At 38.3% G+C, this 14,847-nt stretch overlaps 1 protein-coding gene across 1 annotated transcript in view; it reads right to left on the bottom strand.

Moving 5' to 3' along the window:
- Positions 1 to 14,847, bottom strand: part of ASXL2 (additional sex combs like transcriptional regulator 2) — an 80,839-nt gene that overhangs the window by 57,054 nt on the left and 8,938 nt on the right. The gene's annotated exons all lie outside the window — the stretch shown is intronic.

Raw genomic sequence — 14,847 nt, 5'->3', positions numbered from 1 at the left:
CCACCACATCTCTGGCCTGTACCCCAGTTCTGTAAGAATAAATAAAATCTTTAAAGAAAAAAAAAAAGTGAAACCAGCAGTGGTGGGACAGGGCCTTAAAACCACTACAAACAACTCCTTCTGGTCCCACAGGTGTGGAGGAGATCCCTAGGGCTTATAAATTCTTTCTCTACCACCATGCTCTTTAGCACAGAACATAAACGAAATTATGGAAGCGTGAAGTAAAAAAGAGAAACAAAAACCTAGTTGTCTAGCCAGGGGAAAAGGAAGCAGCTAGGTCTTTAGTGCCAGAAAGTGTGGGGAACTTACAGAAAGAAAGGAGTTTAAGAAAATGGCACTGGGGGTTCTACAAATACCCCAGAGATCATCCTACAATATGGCATTTGTGGTTATGATCTTTAACATACTATCATGTTCCCTAATTAGCCACTAGGTGGTACACATACAGAACAGCTCAGAATAGGCAAAGGCTGAAAATTACACATTGGAGCTTTAGTACACATAAATGAGTATTGGCTTTGTGACCTGAACCTGAGATAAAATGCCTCTCTCACTCACACCCACACCCATTTTCCACAGCATTTAAGTAAGACACAGAGAATCATAACATCAGAATGTGTAAGATAGAATTCAATTGACAAATGAAGAAGCAGAAAATCTCAGTAACTCCCAAGGGAAAAACAACCTCCTCATGACAAACCCAAGATGAAACAGATGTTGAAAACATTAGAGGCTTTAAAGATTATAACCATGCTTGGGGGGGGTTGGGGGGTGGGGGGGAGACAGAAAGACTCTCAGCACAGCCTTCCTAGTGCTATAAGGGTTAAAGTCTCAACACTATTGGCAGCCACTGCAGAATGAGTTTTATCCCCAAACGGAACTAACCCACAAGCAGCAGCAGACGACTCCTGTCTCACCCACTGCTCCCCTCATCAGTTTATTTCAGGAGATCTGCCTGTTCTGCTCCCCACTCTGTCTCTGGTGAGTCTTCTCACACCACCACATCTCTGGCCTGTATCCAGGTCTTGTATGCATAAATAAATAAAAAATAAATCTTGGGATAAAAAGAGAATCTCAACAGAGAAATAGGTATGTGTGTGTTAGACAAAATAAAATTTGAGAATAAAAAACACAACAGCCAAAAATATAAAAAGCAATATTCTCTGAAGGAGCCCAACTGCAAAATGGAAAAAAAGAGGAAAGTCAGTGAACTTAGTGTAGACTAGATATAAAAAAGAAAAATTACATAACAAAAAATCATTTTATTTTAATATGGCTGAACATTACCTTCTATAAGACTACCTAAGTGTGCTGACATGAACGATAAAGCTACTAAAAATGAAGAACTTTTATAAACTAACATTATCCCAATAAACAGTATTACAAAAAAAGAGGAAATGGAGATCTGAAATATTTGTGTGTCTTTTTAGTGAGGACTTCATGATTTGATATATTATTTACTGTTATATTGTTTTACCACAAATTTAATTTAAGTGGAAAGATTACAGGGATTTTGCAGAACATTCAGCTTACTTTAACCACAGGAGGGAAATGTTTATCAAACAAAGTATCACTGCATTGGAAGTGAGTAGAACTACAAAACACAATTTTGCGGAACTACTTTATGACCAACTGAGTCATAAACTCAGAAGAATGACAGTCATAATACACCTTTTTCTTTGTAAACTCTCACTATCCAGTTAACAAAAGGATATAAAAATTATCTGAGTCTGCAAGGATAATCTATACAGCCCCAAAGCTTCGACTTGATTTACCTAAATAACAGTATTATTTCATTTCAATTATTGCTATACTTAAGAGTTCATTCCAGATAGGCATAGACACCTACAGCTTGCATTTTGTATAATTTTAGATGAACTTACTTTACATTTAAAATGTATAAATAAAAATATGTAACTTTTAGGAGTTTACATTGATGCTAACATGGCTTCTATCCTATCCCAAAGCCTTAATTAGGAACTAATGACCTAGTAATGAAGGAGGCCATCCAGGAAACATGCAGAGTAAATGACGAGAACCTATAATACAGAACTAATACACAAATGTTTAACAGTCAAAGAAGAAAAACTAGCAAATAAAACTAAGGAGTAGCCAAAGAAATAATCAAAGGAACAGGAAGATACAATTCTTCCAGAACAGCACAGGAAATGTGGGGCCAAAGAAAAATTATTTTGTTCCAATAGGAAGTTTCACTATGTCAGAATAAAAAGAGGCAAAGGTATCCACAGTTAGTCCAATGCTTCCATCCCAACATGAGCGGCAAACAGATTCAGATAGTTTGACAAATCTCTCGTCATCCAAAGGTACCACTCACAGTTTCTGAACACAATAAAGGATGCAGTGTCCCTCACCTACCAAACTCAACTAAATAAACACTATTCTGAGTTCAGAAGCTCACCTAGTAATAGCAAGGAATACATGGAATTTGAACAAAAGAAATAACTAACAGAGTCAAGTATCTGAAGGAAAGAGCCCTCGCCTGGTCCTGAGCTGTACTTCCCCTCTGTCAGCTCACTGCCATTCCCTCCTAGCCCACGGGCATTTTTTCAACCTCCAGTCTTTTAATGTCGATCTTCTACAGGACTCTCTTTCTCATCTCAATTTCTACTTTCCTTGGGCATTTTCATCCTCCCATGATTTAAAAAGCAATATGCTCCCTACAGCAGTGTCCTATTCACCTTAATCGTGCTTAGCACACTGTATTCATTTTAACTTCATTTTAGATCACTTGTTTTACCCACTGGCACATAAATCCCATGAGGACTGGGACTAACTGATCTGTTCACTTAAGTATCCCTAGCACCTATCATGTAGTAGGCCTAAAACATTTCATGGATGGCTGGTAGAATTAGGAATACAGGTATCAAGACTGGATTTAGACAACAGTAAAAATGCCTCTTTATTTTTATTTTAAACAAGAACATGAAAAATGAGTATTAATACAAACACATTTGTAGATTCAACCACAGAAACTTGAGTGTAAGAAGTCACTGACAACATTTAAATACAAATATATTCAGAGAGGCAGCTATGAAGATCCAGAGGTTACAGAGGCTGACTTTATAAGCTCCATAGTTTATCTCAAGATTCCTCAATCCAAATCTATAAAGCCATTCTGATCTAGTTCACTACTAGTTTAGATTCTTTTCACCTGATTATCAAAAAAAATCTGAGTGTTACTGCACATTCCATATTTCATATAAAAACAGTTTTCAAAGCACAATTCTCCCAAACAATATCAGTCATTGATAATAGCAGTAACATTTAATATACATTCAATATTTAAGTGGCAGGTACTATTTTAAAAGCTTTACACATAGCATCTTTTAATCTTTACAAAAAACTGTGACTTAGAGGTAAATACTATTATCCCTATTATTCACATTTTTTCAGATGTGAAAAATGAGGCAGAGAAATTAAATAACTTGCAACCCACATCAGTTAGTACGTGATAAAGGACAAGACTACTCCTAAGCACTGTGCATACTTCCTCTCGATCAGTTACACATCCCCAGGCCCATATTAATAATACTTAATACTTCTGATGAGGGTAGGCCCCACGAGTGTCTGATGACAGTTATGAATGTCTTCCAAGGGGAAAAATTTTTTTTATGGTTAGTTTCTCTAGATCCATAGACTTCCCCTACCCAATGAAGCCTAAGGTGTTTTGAGCAATTTACCACTCAACATTCTCCCAATCAAAAGCCCTGATCTTCGCACGTGTCAATTCTCAGTCCATGTGTAGCAGCCAACACTAGCAATCAATTAGCACTTTCCAATCTCCTGGACACATAAATTAGTTTAGAAGTGGACAGAACACTCAAACCAAAGCTAAAGGGGCAGAATAAGAGGTGAAAACTTTTTGGCTGCCTCCCCCCTCAACTAGTGAACTTTAAAAAAAAAAAAAAAAAAGATTTATTTATGCATAAAGAGCTGGGATACATTCCAGAGGAGCAGGAACAGTGAGGATTCACCAGAGACAGAGTGGGGAGCAGAACAGGCAGACTAACAAAGTACAGTGCTGAGGGGAACAGCAGACTGGTCAGGAGAGGTCTGCCACACCATATGGATCACCTCCAGGGCGGGGATTGAACTTGTGCTGAAGTGGCTTTAGCTTCCTAGTGCTGCACCTTAACCTACTGTGCCACAAAGACAAGCCCCAACTAGTGAACTTTAACTTAATAGAGGGTGAAGAGTATAACTTCCTAACCAACAAAGCCAGCCAGACAGAAGCAAAATCTTAATAATGCTTATATTAACACTGAATCCAACCATACCTGAAGCTCTTCCTTCTAGCTTCCTGGAATTTTTTTTTTTAATAACTTTCTAAACAGTCATACTGAGATAAGGATTCATTCCTAGATTAAGAAATACTGGAATAGAAGACAAATATGCATTATAAATCCATAGACAGGGGTTTCATAAGAGTAAAGCTAATTATGGTGAAAAGACTGGCAATAATTAGAGCCTACTAGTAATAGAATTCTGGCTTTTAACCATACTGGAAAAAAATTCACATAATTTTTTATTTAAGCTTTGTGAATTACTTAACTATAAGACAAAATATTCCCAGAAGTAACGCCTTGCAGCTACCAAGGCGACTGTCTTAAGAACAAGTTTCCCAGATGTCAAACAGAATCTGGCCCATATCCTAGCTCTAAGAAATTCAGATAAAATCTCACCTCTTCCATGAAGTTTGCTCTCATCCTCAGTGATAGCCTTCCTTTTCAACTATCTCAGATACTTAAGATGAGCAATTTCAGCTGTTAATTATACACTTTTTAATAATTCCTAGTTATTTTAGCCTCACATTCTTGTCTCCACATAGTGAAATCCACTTCTTTACTAAAACAAAAGCCATGTTTTGGTTGAGAGAACTAAAAGGAGACTTCCTGAAGCAAGGTAAATCCAACTTAAATACTTCAATTTACCTTTCGTTGAGGGGAAAACTCAACCCTTTTCTCAATATGACTAATACTGTCACCATGATGACAGTACCCACAAAGGTATAATAATTTCTAGTTAAAACTCCAGTTTGGGGCCCTCCCAGTGGTGCAGGGGGTTAAAGCACTGCACTAAGAAGCTAAAGCCACTTCTGCATGAGTTCGACCCCGGCCTGCCCTGGAGGTGACCCACATGGCGTGGCAGACCTCTACTGACCCACTGGCTGCTCCCCTCAGCAGTGTACCTCCTCAGTCTGCCTGTCCTGCTCCCCACTCTGTCTCTGGTGAAGCCTCTCACCGCCCCTAAGCCTCTGGCCTGTACCCCAGTTCTCTATACACAAATAAATAAATCTTTAAAAAAAAAAAACAAAAACTCCAGTTTGGAGGTAGATTAAAATGCCCTTTTTCTTTAGTTGCTGTTGCAGTTTAAAAGAAAGAAAAAAATTTTTTAAACTTTCAGGCACTCTAAAGAGAACTTTCCTAACTAGTAATGGAAAGTTGCTCAACAGAAGGATAGGAAAACAATTTGCAGCCCGTTTTATATGAGCAGACTTGTGAGGTTTGTCGTGATGAATTTTGACTTCCTAACATCAATATCCCCTTTATTCAGTTTCTGCACTTCCTAACTCCTTACTCCCTGTTCTGGCAAACTGCACTAGAGTTGAGGCATCCCTTCCTCCACAATCAATAGTGTTATCTCAAGGTCACTGACCATGTTACATACTACTGACTCTCCCTGAACTGAAACAGGAATGGGAAGAAGGGAGACTGGAAAAAATTAGCTGAAAGAGTAATGGTTGTTGCCACTGAATTGTAGAACAGCAGGTAATTTTTCTTTTTATCCTTCCCACATTTTCTATCATGTGAAAATATTATTTTGACCCAGAGATGTTTTTTAATTTTTATGCAGTCAAATATTTTACTTTAAGGGTTATGTTTTTGTTAAGTACGCCTAAACCCAGTTCAATATGAAAAAAAAATTACCAAATGTGGCCACATAAAAATGAAGCACTTGATAATACACGTCTACACATGAATCCACAACCACACATAAAGCCATAAACAAAATCTAAAGAACACTAGGGGGAAAAACAATTGGAAAGCATTATCATACAGAGAAAGTTATCAATGAGGAAAACACCAGTGATTCAGAAACAAGAAACTGGCATAGATTATACGGAGACAGTTCAACAAAATATGAATACAAGTGGTCAGTAAACATCTAAAAAAAAAAAAAAAAATGCAGGGCCCTCCATCGCGGCACAAGGGTTTGTTAAACCAAAACACTATGAGGCTGTCTGCACCACTGCAACATGAGTTCAAACCCCAGTCAGGGAATTCATCCCACATGGCACAGCAGACTTCTGTTTCCCCGCTACTCCCCTCAGCAGTATACTTCAGTCAATCTGCCTGTTCGCTCCCCACTCTGTCTCTGGTGAATCCTCTCAATCCCCACACCTCTGGCCTATACCCCAGTTCTGTATGCTAAATAAATAAATAAATAAATCTTAAAAAATATTTCAACCTCAGCCATATAACCATTAACTATAAAATATCAATCAAAACAAAAAAAATGTTTTTTTCATTTACTGAATTGGTAAAGTTGCACGGACTAAAAGTCCAGTATTGGACAGGGCATGGGAACAGATACTGCCATCCACTGCTGTAAAGTGACCCAACCCTTTTGAAGCATAATTTAGCACTCTTCAGCCTTGGAGGAAAACATCTTGATCCAGCAATTCCAATTTAAAAATTAGTTCTATAAACATATTGTTACAATTAGACAAATATGTTCAGTATTTATTGAAACCATGTTTTAACATTTTTAAATGAAAAAGATATAATTTCCAATAAGTAACTGGTAAAAATGATTGCTGAATATCCAAATAATAGAATATGCTAGCATCAAAAGAACAATTCAGATGTCAGGAGCACACAGTAAAAACTGACAAACTACATAAAAATCTCAAACTTTTATGCATCAAGGGACACAATCTATGCAATGAAAAGGCAACCTAGAGAATGGAAGAAAATAACTGCAAATTATATATATGCTCTAGAGTTAATATCCAGACTTTCTAAAGTTCCTACAACTCAGCAACAAAATCTCAATTCAGAAACGGTCAAAAGCCTTGTATAACATTTATTTCCCCAAGTAAGATATACAAAGGGCCAAAACACATGTGACATGATGCTCTCCTTCAGTAATCATTAGAGAAATGCAAATCAGAAACACAATGAAATTATCACCTCACATCCACTAATGTGGCTGCTATCAAAATAACATTGACTGGGCTTCCCTGGTGGCACAAGGGGTTTAGGCTCAGCACTGTAAAGCTGTCTCCAACATGAGCTCCATCCCAGCCTGGGAGCTGACCCACATGGCGCAGCAGACCTCTCCTGTCTTGCCCCCTGCTCCCCTCAGCAGTGTATTTCAGTCAGTCTGCCAATTCTGCACCTCACTGTCTCTGGTGAGTCCTTTCCCCCCACCTCTGTGCCTGAGTCCTTTCGCCCAGCCCCTGGGCCTCTGCCCTGCACTCCAGCCCTTGTGACACTGACACACACACCCAGATAGTATGATGGTTCCAAATAAATAAATCTTTTAAAAAAGCTTAAAAATTTATGTTCATTGATATCACTTCCAGTTATATACCCACAAGAATAAAAAACACAGCCATTGAGTCAGTGGCAGCCAGTGTACACCTCTGTTCAGAGGTGCATTAGCAAGTAGCCAAAAAGTGGAGGCAAATCAATTGTACACAAAGAGACAAAATGTTATATAAACATACAATGGAATATTATCAAGCTCTTAAAAAGGAAATTCTGACACATATTACAACATGGACCAACCTTGAAAATACGATGCTAAGTGAAATAAGTCATGAAAAAACAAACAAGATTTTCTAATTTGAGGTATCAAAAGTAATCACTTAAATAAATGGAAAGCAGAATGGTATACAAAGTGATAAATGATATATATATTAGCACAAATTTTTAAAAAGGTAGTGTTGGTGGCAGTATCTTGGTGGTGAGTATATGGGTATTCCTGTGAAATTCCCTTAACTTTGTGGCATGTTTTAAACTACTCAATAATAAAATATTGTGAGGGCAGACTCATATAGCACTGTTTGTACAGATATGCAAAGACAATTACAAACTATTAAGTGAAAAATATAAACTGCAGAATTTTCACATATTCTTTAATTTCTTTACCTATGAGGGCAGGGAGTAGTTATCTACATATACAAAGAAAATTTCTGGCCATGTATCTTAGGAACCATCATCAGTGCTTACCTCTGGACAACTGGAAATATAAAAATCTTTACTAAGTATTTGAGACTTCTGCCAGGAGCTTCTATTATCTGTATTGAAAACATACAAATTACAGAGTCCTATACCTACCACCCCACCACAAAGCAAATTACTCATCTTACTTACACTAACTTCTATGGTGTCATTTCTTACAGTAAAAATGCCAAAGCTTTCAAGATTTATTTTGGTGTACTTATGAAGCAGGATATAATTTTTTTCTCCAAATGCCTTGGTTTCTCAATGTTATCTGTGTACATTCTTAAATTTGTCTCTGCATGTTCCTATCTGTATCATTCACCAGCACCCTTTAGTCCCACATCAGGGCCATGTTACACTTCCCAAAACATTTTAATATCTAATCATTTAAGTTATGCCTCAAAATACTCTTACTTAAAAGTACTTCATCTAAAGCAGATTAACTTTTGATATGTTTTGCCAAAGTGGAAATTACTTACCTGATAAAGACTGAAATCTTTATCATATTGCGTCTTCCCAGGCAGGTACAAATTGGTTCTTCTATTTTTCAAGTTTTTTCCCTGTTCTTTTCTGGGATTTTATAGTTTTCTTCACCAAGATTCTGTGCATATTTCCTTCAAAATACTGATATGCTTTTTACTTTTCATTATACTTTATTAATTATTGATACACAAGAATTGTATCATCTTCCTAAACTCCTACTAAATCTCTAACAGGTTTTTAGTTGATTCTTGAGATTCTTAAAAAGTAATCACAGTATCTGTAATACTTGTTCTCTTCCTTAATGTTTAGACATTTATTCTGCATACCTAACTACACTAGCTACAAGTTCTAAAACAATGTTGCATAAAAGTAGGACTAAGTGCTGCATAAAAGTACTAATAAGCAAGTCTCCCTGTCCTATTTCTAATTTGTTCACATTTGTCTCTGTTTCACCACCATTGCAATGTTGGCTAGTAATTGACATATTATTTGTTTTTAAAAACTACTCTTCTGCCCAAACTCAAAAGAGAAACAATCAGACAAAAAAATATTTGTTGTGCTCTATTATAACAAATTTTATACTGAGTTTCACTTCCAATATTCCCAATACTGCTGTTTTAGGAATAAAATAGATCTCAGAAAATTTGACACAGTCAACTATCTAAAGCACCCAAAAAAGAGAATGTAATTTTACTTAAGTTAATCTGCCTGAGTATGTTTGTATTTAATAAACTAATGAAAAAGTTTTATACATACTGAATTTTAATAATTGCCCTTTTAACCTGTGAGATAATCACATAGCTCATATTAGTTAAGTCACAGTGTATTATAACCAAATTTCAAATTTCATTAGCTTAACACAATATAGATAATTCAGTTGTTAACAATTACTCAGTTATAAACAGGTAACTAACAGCTCGAACAGCTGATTCCTAGCTAGTCGGCAGCTTTTCTCAATAAAGCAATTCAAGAGATCATGCATGCTCTTCCCCAGCAGGCACGGTTTACCATGCCTTAGGCCATGCAATTCTCCACATCCAATCCCACACAGAAAGCACATCCTTTTTCTTCTACAGCCCTCCATATCTGATTCTTAAATACTTTTGACTCAGGTGACCCATTACTTCTACTCACATTCCACTGCAAAAATAGCCACTTGGTAAAACCAAGATAAGAAGCCTAGAAAATCAAAGTCCTATGCAGGTAGCTTGGACATGTACCCATCTCTACACATAGCTTTTCATTTTTGACTTTAATTGTAAGGGAGATTTTCCATTACTGGAATACACTGATTCATCATTGTGTTTTGTTATACTGCTGTATTTACAATTTACACACACAGATTTACACTTACTAGAAATGACCTGTTTTGTCTTATTTTAATTAGATTTTGGTATAAATTAAGTAACAGTACTGCTACATACATAATAGGTGTCCAACACCTTAACAGTAAACTTGCTATTCTGGCAGAAGAGAAGCTAGACACAAATTCAAGATTAATTGACAAAGCAAGCATATTAATTGTAGTTCAATTAAATGACTGTAAAAATACAACATAAAGAATACTGAACAAACCAGAAAGTTGATATTTTCTAAATTACACTTGTTTTAAAACTTAAGATGGGCCTTTCTTGGTGGTGCAAGGGTTTAAGTGTCAGTGCTACCAAGCTATTACCAGCCACTGCAGCATGAGCTCAATCTCCAGCCAGGAAGATGACCCATGTGACGCAGCAGACCTCTTCTGTCTCTCCCATTTCTCCCCTCAGCATTGTTATTTCAGTAGATCTGTCTGTTGTGCTCCCCACTCCTTCTCTGATGAATCTTCACCCCCCCCACCAATTCTGACCTATACATAAATTAATTCTTTTTTTATTATTATTATCTTGGCAGCTCTCATCCCAACGCTGCCCACCTGTGACTATGCAAGCATTTTTTTAACAAAATGTTCCCCTTCAGATGCTGCTCTTTCTGCAAATGTCCTTTCCTTTCTTTTTTTATATAACAAACCTGCCCTTTTGGATATTTAAAAAAGGCAAAATAAAAACATTTTAAAAAGGGCAGAAATTCAACACTTCCAAAGGCATACCAATGGCCAAGCGACTGATAAAAAAAAGGTGCTCAGGCCTTCCCTGGTGGCACCGCAGTTTAAAGCCCCACACTAAGAAGCTAGAGCCACTTTAGCATGAGTTCGATCCCCAGTCCCGGAGGTGATTCACATAGTGCAGCAGACCTCTCCTGACCCGCCCACCATGCCCCTCAGCAGTGTACTTCATCAGTCGGCCTGTTCTGCTCCCCACTCTGTCTCTGGTGAATCCTCTCACCGCCCCTGCACTCTGGCCTGTACCCCAGTTCTGTATGCATAAATCTTTTTTTAAAAAAAAGGTGCTCAACATCAAGATCATCAGGAAAATGCAAATCAAAACCACAATGAGATATCCCCTCACACCAGTTTAGAAGGGCTATATCAGAAAGATAGTAACAAGGATGGGTAAGGATGTAAAGGGAATCCTTGTGCACTGTTATACTGAAGAGCATTCTAGAAATTCCTATGTGTGAAAACTTTGGGAGACTGGGCAACTTAAGTGAAGGCTTCATTTGAAGAGCTTACAATGAGGGTAGGTGAAAGCAGAATCACCTAAAACTACATTCCCTCCAGTCCTTCTGGCTGACAAGAGATCTACTCCACTCTCACAACCCTCTCTATAGCTTAACTCCACAGCCTGATACAAGAAATCCTACACGTGGTGCAATCTGCTTAAGAGAGACAGGACATTATCTCCTACATAAAAATTCCCTAGAGCTCCTAGAATAGAAATACTGTCAGCCTAACTTCTACAATTCTCCATTTTGGCGCCACCCTGTCCTGCCTGGCTTTATTTTTCACTACACTAAACTGGCAAGTTAGCCATGCATCAAAAATACCCTACAGTCTTCCTTCTGCTTGGATGCCCAGTAAATGTCTGACTGGTCATCCCTGAATACTCAAGTCAAACTTTCTCTGAAACCAACCCTGCCAGGTTCCCAACCTCCATCAGATTTTATTATTAGCTTGCTGTTACACAGCCCTAACAACACAAATTTTGCAGCTATATTTTATTATGAAACAGGTTAAAACAACATGAATTTGGGACCTCCCTGGTGGCTCAGCGGGTTACAGCGCTGCACTAAGAAGCTAAAGTCACTTCCACATGAGTTCGATTCCCTCCTGCCCCGGAGGAGATCCACATGGTGCAGCAGACCTCTCCTGACGCGCCCGCTGCTCCCCTCAGCAGTGTACTTCATCTATCTGCCTCTTCTGCTCCCGGCTCTGTCTCTGTCTCTGGTGAATCCTCTCACCCTCCATATCTCTGGCCTGTACCCCAGTTCTATGTGAATAAATAAAATCTTTAAAAAAAAAACATGAATTTATCTCTGAGTTTCTGTACTGCCGGAGCATGGGTTAACTGGGTCTTCTGCTTAGGGTTTTAGCTTAAGTAGGGCCTATGAATACATCTGAGGTTAAGGTTCTCTTTGAAGCTGACCACCAACCTTACTTGTTGGCAGGTATCTGTTTTCTTGCTGGCTCTTGGTTAGAAGTCACTCAGTTCTTAGAGGCTGCCTGCAATTCCTCGCCACATGGTGTAAGCCAACAGAGTCGAATTTTGTGCAGAATCTCCTGAAGCAGAAAGTGGATCTTGCACAGTGATTTCCCAATCTTATTTATAGGTAGTTCAAATCTCTGTATGGGGCCCTTCCTGGTGGCATGTTAAAGCATAGTACTATGAAGCTCTCCGAAGCCATGGCAGCACAACTTCCACCTCCAGCTTAGGAGGAGACCCATATGGCAAGGCAGACCTCTCCTGCCTTGCCCCCTGCTCTCCTCAGCAGTGGACTTTGACCATCTGCCTGTTCTGCTCCCCACTGTCTCTAATGAATCCTCTCACCCCAGCCCACACACCTCTGGCCTATACCCTAGTCTGTATGCATAAATAAATAAATCTTTAAAAAAATAAAAAGATACAGACAAGACCAAATCCAGATTAAGGTTATTTCCAAATTGGGGCCCCTCTGATGATACAGGGGTTAAAGACGTAGCACTACTGGACCCTCCCTGGTGGTGCAGCAGGTTAAAGCACAGCACTAAGCTAATGCCACTTCAGCATGAGTTTGATCCCCACTGCCAGGAACTGCCAGGCACAGCAGGCAGCAGACCTCTCCCTGTCCTGCCTACTGCTCCCCTCAGCAGTGTATTTCAGTCAATCTGCCTATTCTGCTCTGCAATCTCTCTGGTGAATTTCTCTTACCACCACCCCTACCTCTCACCTACACCCCAGTTCTTATACGCATGCATAAATAAATAAATCTTTTTAAAAAAAGGTTATTTCCAAATTGCAATTCCAAATAGCCCAATTTCCATTGTCTGTGTTTTTTTTTTTTTTTAAGATTTATTTATTTATAGAACTGGGGTACAGGCCAGAGATGTGGAGGGTGAGAGGTTTCACCAGAGACAGAGTGGGGAGTAGAACTGGCAGTTGGACGAATTACACTGCTGAGGGGAGCAGCAGGCGGGTAAGGAGAGGTCTGCCCTGCCATGTGGATCTCCTCCCAGGCAGGCAAAAATCGAACTCATGCGGAAGTGGCTTAAGCTTCTTAGTGCTGTGCTTTAACCCACTGCACCACCAGGGAAGGCCCTCCATTGTCTTTTATAACTGATTAATGACATCTCGAAATTGCTTTTCTATTATCTTTATCTCAGAATCCATCCCTCTCTCCCTCATATTATTTATATAAAGAAATCTTTCCTGACATATTAATGTTTTATAGGTACCATCTATTTAAACTTACAAAATATTTCTGAACTGTTTCAAATCATATAGGAAACTAATCACTAAATATCAGTAGCAATAATTTAAAAATATCAGTAGCAATAATTTAAAAATTTAAATTTCTGTTACAGTTATAATAAAGTTTACCATTTAGCATTCTACTGGAAACCTAACATGGTTAAATAAGCTGCTGAATAATTCAGACTTCAGTGAGTTAAATGTTCATCAAGACCTGGCCATCCCAAGCTGTGAAATGAAATGAAAAAAAAAAAAAAAAAAAGCCCATTTAAAAGTTATAGCAAATGCCTAATGTGAGCAGCAAAAGAATCTTTAAATGGAAAGTCTTTCTCAACACAATTTTTGCAGAAAGAAGGATCAAATTACCCAGAAGACACTATAATTATGAGGTTTAAGTATTCCCTAATGCCCAGGGTAAGTATATGTGTATTTATAATTAGCCAATTTTAGCCAAGGTCAGAAGTAATAATTATCACAGAAATTTCCCAAATGTCCAAAAACAACACAAAGGGTCTTTGGTGGCAAATATCCCAATGTGTCTTGGAAAATCTCCCTGCACAGAGATGAGATACTCAATCAGTTGTCCTGGCAAACAATATTTAATGTAGTTGACTAACTTTACTCACACTGTGCTCTCTTGTAAATAAACTTTTTTTTAAGATTTATTTATGCATACAGAACAGGCCAAAGATGCAGGGGTGGTGAGAGGAGGATTCACCAGAGACAGAGCGGGGAGCAGAACAGGCCAACTGATGAAATACACTGCTGGGGGGAGCAGCAGGCAGGTCAGGAGAGGTCTGCCGCGCCATGTGGGTCAGCTCCTGGACAGGGATCGAACTCACACTGAAGTGGCTTTAGCTTCTTGGTGCTGTGCTTTTAACAGGCTGAGCCACCAGGGAGGGCCGAAAATAAAAAGTTTTATTTCTAACTAAAAGGTTTTCTGTTTTGTTTTAAATAAAAAGGATTTAGTATTCCATGAGAGAAAGAGTTAAGGTCTTCAGGATAGAAACATTCAAAAGAAGTCTCCACCTCCAATAAACACAGTCTTAGTAGTAATGTGAATTACCTCTTAGTTGTCCACAATGTAATGTGTATTTTATTTAGGGAAGATAAGCCTTGAGAGTTAAACTATTTAAAGGCATTCAATTTATATCTGTGAGTAAGAAAAACTTTCATTAATAGGGTTCAAAACCTAAAAAAGCATAAAGAGATGAATAAATTCTTTTATAAAAACATCAGGGCAGCGGCCCTCCCTGGTGGCGCAGCGGGTTAAAGCACTGCACTGAGAA

This window comes from Condylura cristata, unplaced genomic scaffold (genome assembly GCF_000260355.1).
Source record: "Condylura cristata isolate star-nosed mole 26May11 unplaced genomic scaffold, ConCri1.0 scaffold00020, whole genome shotgun sequence".
NCBI lineage: Eukaryota > Metazoa > Chordata > Mammalia > Eulipotyphla > Talpidae > Condylura > Condylura cristata.
The sequence above is the reverse complement of the archived record's forward strand: the minus strand, read 5'-3'. Positions and strand labels throughout refer to the sequence as shown.